Raw genomic sequence first — 17,843 nt, 5'->3', positions numbered from 1 at the left:
AAGCTGATCCCGAGCCTCCAAACTTCCCTCCAGCCAGAATGCCCATTTGTACTCATTGAACCAGAACAGGAATAGGCCTGCTGGTTGAAGGCGAGAGGCTGAGGATGATGTGTGGCTGGTTATGGTCACTTTAACAAACAGATATAATGTCCCTGGCCTCCATGCCATTCTGGGTTGGTATGTCTTCCCCCCCAAAAAATGGTTACTGAAATCACAGCTCCCAGGGGTTGGGGTGATAACATGCAAGAGATTTTCATGCCTGAGACTCTGAGGTCACACCTTCAATACCCAGCACTACCATAAGCCAGAATTGAACAGTGTTCTGGCTTATTTTTGTCTCTGTCTCTCTCTGTCTCTCTCTGTCTCTCTGTCTCTCTCTCTCTCTCTCTCTCTCTCTCTGTGTCTTTCATTACAATAAAATAGTGGACAAAAGAAATCCCATCCTTCAGTATGTGAATGTGACATGGGTTTTTGTGGTCAATCATTTTTTAAAATTTTTATTTATAAAATGTAAATATTGACAAAGCATAGGAAGAAACAGGTATAGTTCCACACAATTTACACTACCAGAATTCTGTAACCCATCCCCTCCCCTGATAGCTTTCCTATTCTTTATCCCTCTGGGAGTATGGACCCAGGATCATTATGGGGTGCAGAATGTAGATGGTTTGGATTCTGTAATTGCTTCACCATTGAACATGGGCTTTGGCAGGTTGATCCACACTTCCAGCCTGTCATTCTCTTTCCCTAGTGTGGCAGGGGTCTGGCGAAACCAATCATGTTAAGTGAGATAAGTCATAAAGGCAAAGACAAGTATGAGATGATTCCATTCATAAACAGAAGTTGACAATGAAGAACAGAAAGGGGAACTCAAAGCAGAATCTGACTGAGTTTGGAGCATGGCACCAAAGTAAAAATCTCTGGGTGCAGGATGAGGGTAGATGGTCAGCTTCACTGTGGTGGGGGGTGTGGGGAGATACAGACCTTTGGTGGTGGGAATGGTGTTAATATACACTCCTATTAACTTATAGTCTCACAAATCACTATTTAATTAATATGAGAGGGGAAAATGGATCAAATGTCTCAAACTTTTTGATGCATAGACCATACCTCTTAGTATTATGTTCCTTCACTCTAAGCATTCAAAACTTCTAAGAGGTCAATCATTTTACAATGAGGTGATTAAGGTGGGTCTCCATCCAGTTTGATTGGCTTTCTTAAGAAAAGGGAACATTAGGATACAGAGAAAGACAAACAGAGAAAAAAGGTTTTTAGAGACCCATCTTCAAGCTACAAAAAACCCAAGGTCCTAGGATTTGGGAGAGAGTCCCAGAGTTGTTTCTTCCTCCCACTCCTCAGGAGGAAACAACCCAGCCAGTACACTGACTTCAGACTTTGTTCAGGCCTCCAAATTGTGACATGGTACATTTCTGTTGTTTAACTCACTCATTCTGTGAACTTTGCTAAGATAGCACCAAGAAACCAAAACTGACAAGCACCCAAACCTGATTCCACTGTCTTTGCTTAGTATGCAGGAAGAGAAACTGAGGCATCCCAGACTGGATAAGGGGTTTATCCTGATATTTTAAGGTCAGTAGTGAATGGGAAAGGCTTTGGAATGACTGAAATGCAAACCCTACTACATCATTTTCTTGTTGTGTGACTTTCAGCAAGTTCCCTACCTCTGAATTCAAGTCTCCACATGAAAAAGGATGGGGGTATCAATAGTATATCTTTCACAGCACCATAGCAGGGATTACAAAATATTTGTAGGAAGACACAGTAAGTATACTTCCTGACACACAGCAGTTGGTCAGGTTTTTAGACTGTGAAGAAATAAATACATTCCAGGGCCATGCATTGGCATACCTGGTAGAGCACACACATCACCATGTACAAGCACCTGGGTTCAAGCCCCCAGTTGCCTTCTGCTGTGTGTGTGTGTGGGGAGTTTCAGGAACAGTTAAGCAGTTTTGTAGATATCTCTCTCTTCCTCTCTCTCTCTCTCCCACTTTTCTCTAGTTCTAGCTCTATTAAACAAAAGAAAGGGGAAAAAACATCCTTAGAGGGGAGCAGAGAAGTCTATGTAGGCATTGAGACCCAACAAAAACCCTAGTGGCAAGAAGGAGGAAGTGGAGGAGGAGGAGAAATAGGTATGCACTCTAGTGCTCTCCCACAACAAGGCTGACACAAAGCAAGATACAGACAGATTCCCAGCCACCATAGAGATGTACTCCCAGAGAGTTGTTACCTTGACTATCTGACCATCAAATTTTCCCCAAGTAGAAGCATATTCACTCAAGAGGGACCTATGCAGCATTGTCCAGAGCATTTTTAATATGAGAAAAGCACTATCAGCAACTAGATAGAGTCAGCAGGCATAGTTAGGGTTCTTGATACCCGCTAAACAGAGGCAACTCTGTGTAGGATCATTATTTGCTCACAAAAGTAGCCCCTGGGTCCATGGGAATTGGATATGTGCTATGGACATTATGTCACCCCCCACTTTGTATGCTGAACCCCCAACACCACTGAATGTGGCTATATTTGCAGATGGGGTCTTTAAGGAGGTGATTTAGCTACAATGAGGTCCCAAATAATGGTAGGCCCTAGTCTGACATGACTAGCATGCTGACAAGAGGAGTTGGGACACAGAGGGGTGACCACTTGAGGACATGGGGTGAAGATGTCCTTCTACATGCCAACAAGAGAGGCCTCAGAAGAACAAGCCTAATAACAGCTTGACCTTCGCCTTGTGGTATCTGGAATTTGCAGGGAATAAATTCCTATTATTCAAGTGCCTAGTCCACAGTCTGCTGTTATAGCAGTCAGTCCCAGGAAACTGGGTGGCTAGACAGAGGGTACCTGCCGAAGTTGATGGTTCTGCAATGAGGAGGGCAAAAAAAGACAGGCCAGGGAATGACAGTCCTTCCTCTTATGTCTCCAGAGACAGGCTGGGATTGAGTGTCTGAGCGTTGGCATTGGCAGGCTGATAGGCGGTAATTAACCATTGCAGGCAGTTCCTCTCCCCCTCAGATGCTGTGGGATATTGTATGAGCCTCCATTTTGCTGACTTCGGAGAATGGAGTGGCGATAAATAAATGTAAAGCACACTGGCGATGTGTGAAATGATGCTTCATCTAATTATCACTATTCCATGGTGTCATTAACATATACTCGAGGAGAATGGTAATGACTTTTACGTTTATAGCACAGCACAGATTTGCCATCTTAAGCCCAGAGCACAGGGGCATGGTATTCCCTAGGATGGAATTTTTTTCTGAGACAAATGATAGGATTACACAACAAGGTAAGAAGAAATGACTTACTGTTGCCAAATTGCAAAGCACAGAGTAATGACCCAGAGGGATCCATGAAATCTCAAAGATGACTGGAAAATCCAAGAAACAAGGAATGGTACCACTGATAGGTACCAGAGGGATATTTCTGGAAAATCATTCCTAAGTCACAGATTTCCTTTTCTACTTACTAAGAGTCATAAAACTATGCCTACAGATGGTTCTTCCTTTGATGCTTGAAAGTTCATGACATCCCTGAAAGTCACCCTTCTGAATCCAAGAGGTGGATGCTGCTTAGACCAATGCTAGACTATTCCCAGTGGTTCCTTATTTCAGGGTTCCTATTATTTCACTTTCTCTGTTTTCTTTTTTTATTTTTGGATAGAGACAGAGAGAAACTGAGAGGGAAGGGGTAGAGAAGGAAAGAGGGAGAGAAAGAGAGAGAAGGAGGGGTAGAGAGAAAGAGAAAGAGACCTATAGCACTGCTTCACCATTTGTGAAATTCTACCCCTTCACACACACAGATGGGGACAAGAGGTTTGAACTGTGGCCCTTTGCATTATTACATGTGTACTCTATAAGTGTGCCACCACTGACTCTTGCTTTCTCTCTTTCCAAACTGGAACAGAACATAAAATATTTTAGTGAACTGACAATTTGACAGTTCTACTTGGTGTGTTCCTGTCCCTTTCCAAGTGCTGCTGTGATACTCAGAAATCCACCATGTGTCTTCCATGCCCCCTGCCCTCCCAAGGAACAGGTGGAGGTGGCCTCGATCAGTACAGATTCATGGTGTTGATAGGTTAAGGACAGGCACATGATCCCAGGGCAATTAGTCAGCCAGTCAGCCTTGGTCAACTGGGCTGATGTGAGGGCTCAACCATTCCTTCCTTTGGAGCCAACTAGGAAAGGGCTTAAGGGTGAAGCAATTTGCAGTCGAAATGGAGGCTGAGGAGTTACCTTGGCCAGAAGAGCTGAAATGGCACCAAGGGAAATCAAGAGGAAATCTGAGGAAGTGGATACCACCAGAAGGAAGACAAGTCATAAAGGAAAATAAAGAGGGTCATTGCAGCAAGAATATAGGAGACAGGAGATATGTTTGCCACATGGAGAAAGAAGCAGCTGAATGGTGGGCACAGCTCCTGACAGCTCCTCATCACAGCTGCCATGGCCTGGCCTTACCCTCCACCCTGGCTTGTCAAACTCCTCTTAAGGTGTTATTCTGGGTTAAATGGTGGTCCTCTCCAAAATATGTCCATGTCTTCAGACTCAGAACCAACTGGTGAGTGTGGTCTCATCTGGGAACAGGGCTTTTTTTAAAAAAAAAAAAAAGAGTTTATTTATTCATGAGCAATTATAGGAGAGAGAAAGAACCAGACATCACTCTGGTACGTGTGCTACCAGGGATTGAACTCGGGACCTCATGCTTTAAAGTCCAAAGCCTTATCCACTGCGCCACCTCCTGGACCACTGGGAGCAGGGCTTTTGCAGATTAATAATTAAAGAATCAAGATAACATCATGCTAGTCTTTAAATCTAATGAGAGTGTCCTCAGGAGGGACAGGAAAGGACACAGAGAAGAAATCCAAGGAAGAGACAGAGAACAGAAGGATGTATTTACAGGCCAGGGAATGCTAAAAGTAGCTGACAACACCAGAAGTCAGAGGGAAAGGCACAGGAAGATTTTCCCTCAGCTTCCACTGGGGACATTTCTGCCTACAGTGTGATTTTGGATTTCTGGACTTCTGAAGGTTTTTTTTTTCAGTGAGGAGGGTCATCTCTGATACTTTAGTGCTGTGGGCTATATGTTTTCAGATAGGAGAGTGGAAGAAAGAGAGAGACCATATACCAAGCCTTCCTTCAATAAGGTGGGGGCTGGGCTCAAACCTGGGTCTTGCACATGGCAAAGCAGAGCACTGTCCATGGAAGACATTTTGCAGGCATCTGGATTTCTGAAGTCAGAGAGAATATTTCTGGTGTTTTAAAGCACTTAAACTTCTGGTCCTTTTGTATGGGGAGTGTCACAAGTCATCTGAGCTCATCTTAATTCCTTGCAACCAAAAGACAAGCACCTTTTTAAAACCACAACCAATGGCCATACCCAGGGAGTAGCTGGACAACAAAGGCCTGTGGGAACCATGCTGTAATTCAGTCTTGTTTACTGCCACAGTCTGGAACTTTGGGCAAATCAGTTCCCTTGATGGAAATCAACTTTTATTTCAGAAAATAAGGGATAAGGGCCAGCAAAATATCTCACTTGGGTAGTGCACTACTTTGTCATGTGCCCCAGGTTTGAGTCTGGCCCACATTGCACTGAAAGAAGCTTTGGTGCTGGGGTGTCATTCATCCTTTCTATCTCCCTCTCTGTCTCTATGAGAGCGAGGGAGGGAGGGAGAGAGGGAGGGAGGGAGGGAGAGAGAGAGAGAGGGAGAGAGGAAGAGAAAAAGTAGGAGGAGAAGGAGAAGGATGAGGAGGAGGAGGAGAAGGAGCAGGAAGAGGAGAAGGATGAGGAGGAGAAGGAGGAGGAGGAGAAGAAGAGGAAGAAGAAGAAGAAGACAACAACAAGAAGAAGACAACAAGAAGAAGAAGAACAGGAACAAGAAGAAGAAGAAGAACAACAACAACAACAAGAAAATAAAAAGAGGCAGTCTGACTTCCCTGGGAAGATAACCTTACCAATGTGTCCTGGAACCCCACCTCCCAAGAACCCTACCCCAGGTAGGAAAGATAGAAACAGGCTGGGGGTGTGGATCGACCTGTCAATGCCCACGTCCAGCAGAGAAGTAATTACAGAAGCCAGACCTCCCATCTTCTGTACCCCATACAGATCTTTGGTCCATACTCCCAGAAGGATAAAAACTAGAGACCCTTCCAGTGGAGGGGAGGCCACATTGAACTCTAGTGGTGGGAATTATAAGGAATTGTACCCCTCTTATCCCACAGTCTTGTTGATCATTATTAAATCACTAATAATTTAAAAAAAAAAATAGTGAACCTTCCAATGGAGGGGATGGGATACAGAACTCTTTTTGTGGGAATTACATAGAATTGTACCCCTCTTATCCTACAATCTTACTAATAATTATTAAATCACTAGTAAAAAGCCTTTTTTCAATAAAAAAGAGAAGTCGCAGAAGAAGAGAGGAGGCAGAAAGGAACAGGAGGAGAGGGAGAGAAGAGAGAGGAGAAGGAGGAAGAAGAGGAGGAGAAGTAGGGAATAAAAAATGAAGGATAAACCTGGAAGCCTTTTCTTGATGGAATATTCCAGGTCTCACTGGAGATTTCTTTGAGGATGATGATAGGAGCAAGCCATGGCAAAGGGGACAAATCCTGATCCACTTATCTACTTATTAGAACTGTTTGCTCCTCTCTTCACATGCTCCTCAGACACTTGTTAGGAGTGAAGAGGTAGGGCTGCTCCTGTCTTAAAGAGCTGGGAGTCTATTTTATTATTTTTTATTTATTTTTTGCCTCCAGGGTTATTGCTGGAGCTCGGTGCCTACACTATGAATCCACTGCTCCTGGAGGCCATTTTTTTTCCATTTTATTGCCCTTGTTGCTGTCGTTATTATTATTGTTGTCATTGCTGTTGTTGTTGCTGGATAGTACAGAGAGATATTGAGAGAGAAGGGAAGACAGAGAGGAGGAGAGAAAGACAGATAACCGCAGACCTGCTTCACCACCTGTGAAGTGACTCCCCTGCAGGGAGGGAGCTGGGGGCTTGAGCCTGGATTCTTACACTGGTCCTTGTGCTTTGCTCCAAGTGCATTTAACCCACTGCGCTACCTCCCAGGCCCCAAAAGTCTTTTTTTTTCCCCAAGTGATGGTGAACCACCGGCTTCTGGGGAGGACAGGCTTTGAACCTGAGCTCTGTCTGCCTGCCTCAGAGTCCACAGGCAGAGCCACTACACCAGCTTGGCAGTCTTAGGGAGTCTTTTTTCCTGGAGAGGAACATGTGAGACTTTTCATAGGCTGTTCCCAAGTAGCTGATCTAGACAGGTCATCCCCACAGCTGGAAGACAGATGCATCGGTGCTGTTTGATTCAACCACAGAGTCTGATGGGGATATGGGACTCTCAGCAGCATGGATGGCCCGGTAGGGCAATCAAGAAATCAGAGGAGTGAAGAGTCCAGACTCTTCAGCAGTGTGAGTGCCTGCCAGAGGGTCCACCTGCCCTCAGACAGACAAACCAGCCCCTTTAGCTGTTAGAGCCCCAGGTCTCTACAGACCCCAGTATTGGAATAATAAATTCTACTAAAAATGATCCCACTTGCTCTGCTGAGTCACAGCTTCACTGTCTACTCTTTCTACTGAAAAGGCATTTCAGGGTGGGAGAAAAAAGAGGCCAAAGGGCACAGGTCTTCAGTTATAAAGTGAGTAAGTTCTGGAGAACTCTCATATTGCATAGTGACTCCAGTCTGGAAAACTCTGAGGAGGCTAGAAATGGACCAACCCTATGATCCTACAATTCCTCTCCTGGGGATATATCCTAAGGAATTAAGCACACCCAATACAAAAAGATCTGTGTGTACCTATGTTCATATGTTCAATTTTTAATAGCCCAAACCTGGAAGCAACGCAGGTGTGCAACAGATAAGTGGCTAAGAAAGTTGTAGCATATAAACATAATGAAATATTACTTAGCTGTTAAGAATGATGAATTCATCTTCTTCATCTCACTTTGGATGGAGCTTGAAGGAATCATGTTATGTGAGACAAGCCAGAAAGAGAAGGAAGAATATGGTATGCTCTTACACACACACACACACACACACACACACACGCACATATATATGTTGAAAAATAAGAACAAAAGGGAAAACACAAAGCAGAACTTGGACTGAAGTTGGTGTATTGCAACAAAGTAAATCTTTGTAAATCAAAGTAAATCTGGAACATGATGGTGGAGGAGGACCTAGTGAGGGTTGAATTATTATGTGGAAAAATGAGAAATGTTACACATGTATAAACCACTGTATTTTACTTTTGACTGTAAGACATTAATCCCCTAATAAAGAAATTTTGAAAAGAAAAATAAGAACAGAAGAAAAAACACAGAGCAGAATTTGAAATGGGTTTGGTGTATTGCACCAAAGTAAAGGATTCTGGGGTGGGGGTGGGGACACTCATATCATGGAGGATGATGGTGGAAAAGGACCTAATAAAAATAAAAATAATAATAATAAAATAATAATAATAAAGACTAGAAGAACTGATAAAAAAACTCTATAGCAACTAGAGAAATCACTCATCTGGTAGAGCACTGGGCTCACATGCCTGAAGTTTCAGGTTCAGTCTCTCACTTAGCATGTAACAAAGTCTGGCTTTTTTCTCCCCCATCTTTGCTTCATGTGAAACTTTCTCTCATGTATAATCAATAAAATAAATCTTTTTTAAAAATAAAAATCTCTATAAAATAAGGTTGAAAAGGTTCTCGACATTTTAAAAAGTGATACTGTTGGCAAGTGATGGATGCATCAACTCATTTTGATCACCATTTCACAATATATACATGTATCATAGTATCATGTTGTAACTCAAAACCTTTTATTTTCTTTTACTTTTTTTTTCTGCAATTGTGCTGATCAACTCTGACTTGGTAGTGCCAGGGATTAAATCAAGCCCTTTGGTGCATCAGGCATGAAAATCTTTTTGCATAACTATTATGCTACTTACCCAACTGAAAATCTATATTTTTGGCAAATTATATCTTGACATTGCTTTCAAAGCCAAAAGTGCAGTTCTTTAAAAATGCTTGACGATTATTATAATTCTGAAGAAATATTGGTCCAACTTTTAACAAGTGTGTAGCAGCCTGGTGATATCATACAACATGGAAGGATACTATACTCTGAAGAATACTTCAGAGTATATCCAGTTAGGCAGCACAATCTCACATGCTGATGCTCCAAAAAGAATTTTGGGTTTTTCTTGCCCACATGCCATATCCTCAGCACAAGGATATCACCAAACAATTACTTTTATATCTGGAGACCATTGATAAGAGGAAGGCTCTGAGAGATGGTCTAAACCATTGTCTGGTCCTCAATTCTATAAAGAAGTCATCTGAGGGTCAGACAGGGAAGGAAAGCTGTCCAGGGAAGGAAAGCTGTCCAAGTAGAGCCGAGACCAGAATATAGGAATTTAGTGCCCTGACTTTTTCCCTAGTTCTCAGCTTCTGGAGAAAGATGTGCTACTTCTTGGCTAGAAGAGGAATTAACTCATTCCAGGGACTTTCAAACATAACATCACTAATCCCATTTGAATCTAGACTTACATTCCTGCTGCAGCCACCTCTTCCTTTAACTGAATCCCTAAATTCAATCACCAGCTGGGCTGGTTCCTGGACTAGCAGGAGGGATCCCCTCACTCTGGCTAACAATGAATGGAGGGTTTCAACTGAGAACCTCGCTGCAGACCCATCACATCTTCGCAGGACCCAGCATTCCTGATGTATCTTACTCTTTCCCTCTTTCTTTCCACAGGTATAGTTGAATTTTTTGCACATTCTGGAGTATAACGCTGAAAGATCAGTTATAATATTTTAGCCAGAGTAATCACAGCCCATACAATTTAAATTCCACCTAGACGATAGCTCTCAAGCATGCTAATAAGGGATATGAACATAATGGGAATCTGGAGATAGCTCACCCAGTAGGGTGTACATTTTACCATGTATGAGGACTAGGTTCCAACCCCTGGCCACCATATGGGAAGACCTGCGTGGGGTAAGCTTTATAAGTGATGGATCAGTGGTGCTATGATGTCTCTCTCTCTCCCCCTCTCTGTCTGTCACTCTATCTAAAAGACAAAAATCTCTTGCCAGGAATGGTGGAATTATGAACTCTAATGATAATCCTGACAAAAAAAAATAGCTGAATATAATGAACTAGATTTTATCTCTAGGGCAGGGAATGAGGTAACAAGCAGTCACTCAGACTGGACATGGGCTTGAACCCAAGTTGTCAAACCGGAAGGTACCATGGTTCACTGGTTAACACATAAAGAGCGAGAGATGTGGAAAGTTAGTTGTAGAGTTAAAAAAAACAGTCTTCCTCCAGATATGACTAGGTCTCACTCAAGACCACCCCTACCCTCACTCTTGACAACTTCTCTGTACAATAAAAGGTCATCAAAATATGCCCACTATCAATGGCACATTAGAAGCAGATCACAGGAAAGGAGCTATCTCCATGTGATATAACATGAAAAGGAAATCAATGCCAGATAGATAGGTAGATAGGTATTGATAGATCAATAGATAGACAGGTACAGAATCCATGTGTCAACATCAAAACTTTAAGAAAAACTGAAGCAGACATCCTTTTGATGGACTTTGGGCCAGAGAAGTATTTATTTTTTTAATTTTTTAAACTTATTTAATTTTTTATTTTGTATTTCATTATTATTTTTTATTTTACAAAATTACATGTCATCAGAGATTTAAATCCATACAGTCTTCAGTCTCCCCACTGCAATCCACCACAGTTTTCCTAAGGTTGTAGATATAGGCTAACCATTATCTCTACAAGATTTCTGAAAGGAGATTTTAAAAAGTGAACTCTAAAATAAAACATTGATCAATTGCCTATATTAAATGTAAGATAATCTCTTTATCAAAAGTCATTTTGACTGAAAAGGTACAAACCTGAAAATAAAAGATATTTGCAACAACAGAGTCATAGCAAGAAATCATAAAGAATTATTAGAACAGAAGAGAGCTAAATTAATGGGAAAATGGGGAAAAGACTTGAATAATGGAAAAAAAAGAACAAGAAGAGGTTGAGAATCATAGGATGATAAGTACCATTTCACTCTTGATGAGGGAGACATAATAATAGTTTGATCACAGCCACATAATTTTTGTATCCATTCAGTGAAACTAGTGTGTAATCTGTGCCTCTGGGATCTAATCTTCTTCTTCAAGATAATGGATTCTGCTACCCCTCTTCTAGAGGTAAATTCTTGTTCTCCTTTCCTTGAATATGAGTTGACATAGGTGACTTGCTTTGCCAGTAGAATGTGGTGAAAGTGACAATCTCAGTTTCTTGTGCTGGTTGTAACAAACCTAATGGTTTCTACCACACATCTTAGAAAACTTGTTGGCGGGCAGGGAGAGGGACTTAAGCTTTCATTCTGGAGAAATGAAAAAAAACATTCAAGGAGGTTCTCCCATAGTTCCAATCCCAAGGGCTTGAGCCTTCTCTTGAGTCCTGTGAGTAACACATGAGTGATTGAGAGAGGAGGTTCGTGCCATAATATATGAGCCATCTTCCTAGCACATCTTCCCCCATGAGTCATCCTTATCCAAGTGCACTAGGAGACACATGTGCATCTTGGCAGTGCTTCTCACATAGCAAAATACTGAAAAAAACTGAAGGTCTAAGGGCAGGGGAAGAGTTCAGTAAATGGTGGCAGAATGGTGAAGTATTATACAGCTGCAATAATGAATGGGCATAGCTGTAAATATAAGTATATCTCAGTGACATAATGCCAAGTGACAAAAATCTAAGCCCTGAAGATCACAGGGAATTCAAGTTGTTTTTTTACAAAGTTGAAAATCTGGGCAATAATAAATATTCTGTTATTGGATATAAACATAAGTGATAAGACTGAAATAGCAGATAAGGGAATAGAAGCATGAGTTCTAGCCCCTGATGTTCTTGGGAAGAAAAGAAGTTGGGGAGGGATGAGCTTCCTCCCCCAGGGAACATGAAAGAACTACTTAAGCTGTTTCTATGATTAAACCAACCCTCTAAAGTAAACAGTCACAGTGTGTCATGAATTCAAGATTTTAATCCAATTAGTTTAATTCCCCCTCTGTTTCAAAAACAAACTCTTCACTGGACAGCAGTCCTTCATGTAGAAGTCTCTAGCTTTGCATGAAAAAGCATGACAGGTCACTTACCATTGCAAGGTGCCATGTACCCCACAATCCAGGAAGGTTGGTGCATACTTAAGAGACCCAAAAATGGCAGCCTACCCTCCCTCTCCCAACCACTCAAAGACCCCAAGCCTTGTGTTTTATTTCACAATTGTGTGTTTACCACTTAGTGCAGAAAGATATTACTTACACAAGATGATTTCTGAAAGGAAAGTTTGGGGTTTTATTATACCTCTGGGCTAGACTAGGAGATCTTTGAAGAAATAAGGTTGTACCCTTTTCATTTTCTATCCACAGGACAATATTTTAGCAGTGTTGGGGTTAGATAGAAGGAGCAAGGGCCCCAGCCTTGTGAGGCATGCTGTGGAGGAGTCCAGGTCACAGGTCACTCGTTGTAGGAGGTAGGAGACCTCTACTGATTGATGGTGCCATTGAATGTAGCAATGCCTCCCAAAGGACAGGCATAGACTTCTGGAGCAACCAGGGAGAGGTTGGTCTGCCCATCAGCCAAACAGCCTGATGGTCCAGACCTGGCCCCACCCTTAGCCATAGAAGTTTCTGAGTTACTGCAGTCTAGTGACTTGTGGGGTAATTGGATAAGCATATTCCCCCTTTTCTTCCCTCATCTCCTCCTAATTCTAATACAAAGATAAGCTATATATTTCTTCAAGTAGGATCAGCCCTGTGTTCTAGGATTCCAAGTGGTGACAGATTATGAAAATAGAAACATTCATTCAGGTTCACCGTGAGCATCTTGCTAAGATCACGGTGAATCATCTCTTCTCATCCAAGACCTCAGAGCCTTCCAGTTCCCTCTCTTGCCCACAGCCTGAACTTCACTCCTCCAGACTGCATCACTTATAATTCCATCTTATTTAGGGGATGGTATAGCAGGGGAGGGACCCAGATCCTTTTTTATGACTCTGAGAGGGCTCATAGGGTAGCCCTCAAGACTTGTAAAGGCACTCCCAAATGGTCAGTGCTTAGAGGATAGCAGGGGCTCTCTCCATCCCAGGAACCTCCAAGACTCCTTGGACTCTGGACTGCCTCACTGTTTCTGGATATGCCTGGGAGTCTCACACAGACTCTGGATTGTAGCACTTTACCCCTATTCCCCTCACTCCCATGGACCATCTGATCCCTGAAGGATAGGCTTCCTTAGCATGCTCAGACAGGCCTCAAAGACATGCTACTTTGGTATGTGAATTATTTTGAAATGAGGCCAATCATGACTCTGAAGACTTTCACCACTACCTCTACTGCTTAGAAGTATAAAAACAGGACATCTTACCCATAATTAGGTTTATCATCAGGAATAATCAGAGAAACTTACCTATATGGCAGGGTAAATATCTAACTCTAGGAAATGCTGTTCTTTATACTTGTAATGTGATGCTTCCTCTTTCTCCTTAAACCCCCAAGTCATTATTTCTCTCCTTTAACTCAGGATATATATAAAATCCTCATTTTTTCCGTGTGTGTGTGTGTGTGTGAGAGAGAGAGAGAGAGAGAGAGTAGAGAGAGAATGACATTATACATGTGCAGTTTCATCATTCCAGGATACTTTTTCACTCAGAGAGAGAGAGAGTGAGATCACAGTACCAAAAGTTTCCTCCATTGCCATAGCATTTCCCTTATGGATCTGGGGCTTAGACCTGGATCACAAATACAGCAATACAGGTTGCTTCAATGATCTATCTCTCCAACTTTTCCATTGTTTTAGAATCTATATCAATGGAATTATATTTGTTTTCTTTGCTCACAAATCCATGTGGTGTACACTTGATTGTTTACCTGGCCAAAGAGAACCCACAGGGCTGTTGTGTGTAGGGGGAGGGGATGTCTCCACCACTTCAGGTCACAACCAGAGATGCCCCTCTGTAACTCAATAAGGCATATTTAAGAGACTCCATACCCACTTCCTGCTAAAAAAAAAAAAAAAAAAAAAAAAAAAAAAAAAAAAAAAAAAAAACACTGTGGGTCTCAGTTTCCTCATTCATAAGATAGACCTAGTGAAGTCCCCCACCTCATGGGTTCAGCATGAAGATGCCATATACTTGGATGAGGGAAAGCACTCAAGCACAAAGCCAGGTCCCCACCAGTTGCATACTCCCTATTGACATCCTACCACTGGCCCCTCATCTGCTGCCCACCAAAACAGGAACTTGTGACCTGAAGGAGTCAAGAAAACGCATAGGCTGGCCTATCCTGCTTGCCCTTACCACTTCTGAGAGGCCAGCTCAGAAGCAAATTTCAAAATCTAACTCTGCCTCGCCCCCACACCCCCCTGGGGGTGCAGACAGTATGTCACACTTGTCCCATGAAGATGAGACAGTCATAATTCTGAGCTCCCTAAAGGAAGAAAGTGCTGGACCCTGGCCAGCTTGCTGAGTCCAGCTTGTCTGAAAATAAGGCACACACAGATGATGTTTACCGCAAAACAGTCACACAGACATTAGGCGGGTGTCAGCCGCAGGAAATCCAGGCTGGCAAATGCTTTCCTTGCCATTTGAGGGGGAACAAGCTCCAAACTGGGCAACAGCTCAATTCAGAGAGAGAAATGGACTCCACTAACATTAGAGTGCAGCTTATTCCTTGTTACCCAAAACAATCTCCAACCTGCTCTATTTGTTCTTGAGTAACAAAGATGTCAGGAGCATTATCATGTGTTGGACATGGTGACAGCTGCTCCCCATCATCTGGAGGAGGCTCTGTTCTTCACAGTGTACCAGGTCCGGTCACCTTTGTCCATGGGTAGAAGGAGAAGGTAACTTTGCTTCTCTCACTCATGACAGTCCCTCAGTAGCCCCTTCTCTGTGTTCTTGTTAACCTGTTAACAAGGTAAAAATGCAGGGCAACAGAGGCCTCCAGAGCTGAGGGGTAGACATTTTAATGCTCAGAGCTCAGGCTGGGGCTAAACCAGAGCCTAGAAGTGGAAAATCTATCTTGGAGAATTTGGCGATCAAGTTGTTGGTTTTCTGAGGGACTGTTAGGCACTGCTGGTGAGATTGAACCTTGACTTTGTCTAAGAAGCAAAGTGTCCTGAATTACAAATACCCCAGCTAACTTCCTAGGCCACTCCTAGCCATATCTTTAGCATGACCATTCTCCACTTTAGTTTATAGGCTATGTGTTGGTTTGTTTATGGTATAAGCTTCTTGAGAGTAAGGTTTTTGTCCTGTTTTTCAGTGAAACTATGAGGTATACCTCATTCATAGCCTACTAACAGGATATGTTTTAAATAGGACAGCGTGTGAATGGATGAGTGGATGGAAGAATGAATGCATGTGTATATAGGTGGACTGATGGATGGATGTATATATGGATGGATGTACTGCATATGGAAACATGGATGGATGGGTAGATTTATGAATGGAAGGGTAAATAAATGAATGGAAGGTTGTTAATTAGATGAATAAATGGGAAGAAGAACGTTTTAAAAGTAAGTTTTAAAGTTGTTACAAAATATAACTGTCATAAATCTGCCACTTTGTCCATTTTTAAGTACAGTTCAGAGGAAATAAGTATGACCACTTGGTTATACAGACATCACCATATGGTTCTATTCTTTTTTCCTACTTTTTCTTCTCATGATATCTATGCCTACCTGAATTATTTTGCTTCATGTTTTCCCTTGTAAACTCTATGAGAGCAGGACTTGTTCTTGTTCAGTACTGATTTCCAACACTTGGAAGTACACTGAAGACAAGGCAGGTAACTGATAAGCTCAGTCACTATGCTAGGCCCATCACTGTGCCCATGGTGTAATCTGTGTAAATGTGTGTGCTGCTGCGTAGTTCACACTCACAATAAGGGCAGCCAGCTCCAAACCCAGAAGAAGCACGTTTGAGCCTTTGTGCAGTATCTCTGACCTCACGAGCACTCTACAGGCCTCATTATCCAGCAGGAATAAGTAGCTCTGTCATCTGCATAGTTTTGTCCCAAGGGCTGGATGAGTTTTTCTATCTTACAAGTTCTCTCTAGTGGGACCTCATAAAGGGGTAGGGATTCAGTAGTGAGTCAGCAGAAGTAGCACTCTCAAAGTTACACAAAAGTGACTCCCCATCTCTATGTTACCTAGAAGTATTCAGAGGATCAGATAAAGTTGATGAGATAGCTCAGTCATAGTGTATGAAAGCTGCATGCCTGAGGCTCCAGGTACAGTCCACGGGACCATATAAGCCAGAACTGAGCCATATTCTGGTCTTTATCTAGCACTCATTCTCTTGGTCAGGAAAAATAACTCTTTTACAGAAGGAATATGTAATGAGAGAGTGACTGATAGACTTATTTTAAGGTATTAGATTATTCATGTTTGTGAGGGTTGACAAGCCCAAAATTAGTGGGGCCAACTGGCAGGTCGGAATTTCAGTTAAGAATTCAAGCTGTGGGAGTCGGGCGGTAGTGCAGCGGGTTAAGTGCAGGTGGCACAAAGCACAAGGACTGGCGGAAGGATCCTGGTTCGAGCCCCCGGCTCCCTACCTGCAGGGGAGTCACTTCACGAGTGGTGAATCAGGTCTGCAGGTGTCTATCTTTCTCTTTCCCTCTCTGTCTTCCCCTCCTCTCTTCATTTCTCTCTGTCCTATCCAACAATGATGACATCAATAACAACAACAATAACAACTACAACAATAAAACAAGGGCAACAAAAGGCAATAAATAAATAAATAAATATTTCTTTAAAATATTTTTTAAAAGAAAGAATTCAAGCTGTGCTGTAGTTTTGAGACTGAATTCCCTAGGGTAACTGGTTGGAAACTCAAGCAATGTTTGTATGTTAGAGTCTGGAGGCAGATTTCCTGATTTTTAGGGGAACTGTACTCTTATAAGAATCACATATTTTAAAGTGAGCAGCCAGTTTTACTTAATGTCCACTTATTTAAATGTTGGTCACCTCACAGCAATATCTAGACCTGTGTTTGACTCCAAATTTAGCCAAGTTCACATGCAAAATTAGCCCTCTCAGTTTCCCTCTATATACATCCTGACTCTACTTTGCAAAGTAATAAGGTAGCATGGAAGTTTGAGTGGACACTTGACTGCAGAGAGAACTAGGTCTTCAGTTCCACAAAGCTATAGACACTGATCAGTCAACTCTATGCCAGACCTCCTGGAACCACTATATAACTGTAGACTCACTAACTTTCTACTCAGTGATCGATTGCCATCTGCATCAACAAATGTCCAGAGAGGTCATTCAAAGCATTGATTGGTTGCCACTACCATGTCTTCAGGAACATAAACCAAACAGAACATTGTTCTGGATTTGCCAACACCATTTTCTTTTTTCTGGGAGGTGCCTAGAAGCTATTATGTAAAGGAGGTATAGAAGAAGGTCTCTGGCTCCTTGGGACACACATGAAGTCTCAGGAGAACAACTGGAAGAGGGAGGACCTGACCTGCAACTGGCTCAGGGATGATCAATGGACTATCCCAGTTCTGTACTTCTAGACTCTTCCTTCCTTAGTTTGTGAACATGGAATCTCACAAAGTCAAGGCCATCCATCTGGCCATTTCTGATTATCAATCTGGTCCTTTGTTTCTGTGGTTTCATGAATTAAAAAAAAAAAATCACATGTGCTCATCTACATGGGCAGGGAAGTCCAGTTAGAGGGGTCATGGAACCAATGGTTACATTTAATTGGTTGGATTCAGTTTT

General features: G+C 42.3%; 1 protein-coding gene across 16 annotated transcripts in view; it reads right to left on the bottom strand.

Annotated features, from left to right (window-relative positions):
- Positions 1–17,843, bottom strand: part of CAMTA1 (calmodulin binding transcription activator 1) — a 1,087,698-nt gene that overhangs the window by 402,919 nt on the left and 666,936 nt on the right. The window lies entirely within an intron of this gene.

Source organism: Erinaceus europaeus, chromosome 11, assembly GCF_950295315.1.
Source record: "Erinaceus europaeus chromosome 11, mEriEur2.1, whole genome shotgun sequence".
NCBI classification, from domain to species: domain Eukaryota; kingdom Metazoa; phylum Chordata; class Mammalia; order Eulipotyphla; family Erinaceidae; genus Erinaceus; species Erinaceus europaeus.
Note: the sequence above shows the minus strand (reverse complement) of the source record. Positions and strands in the feature narration are given on the sequence as shown.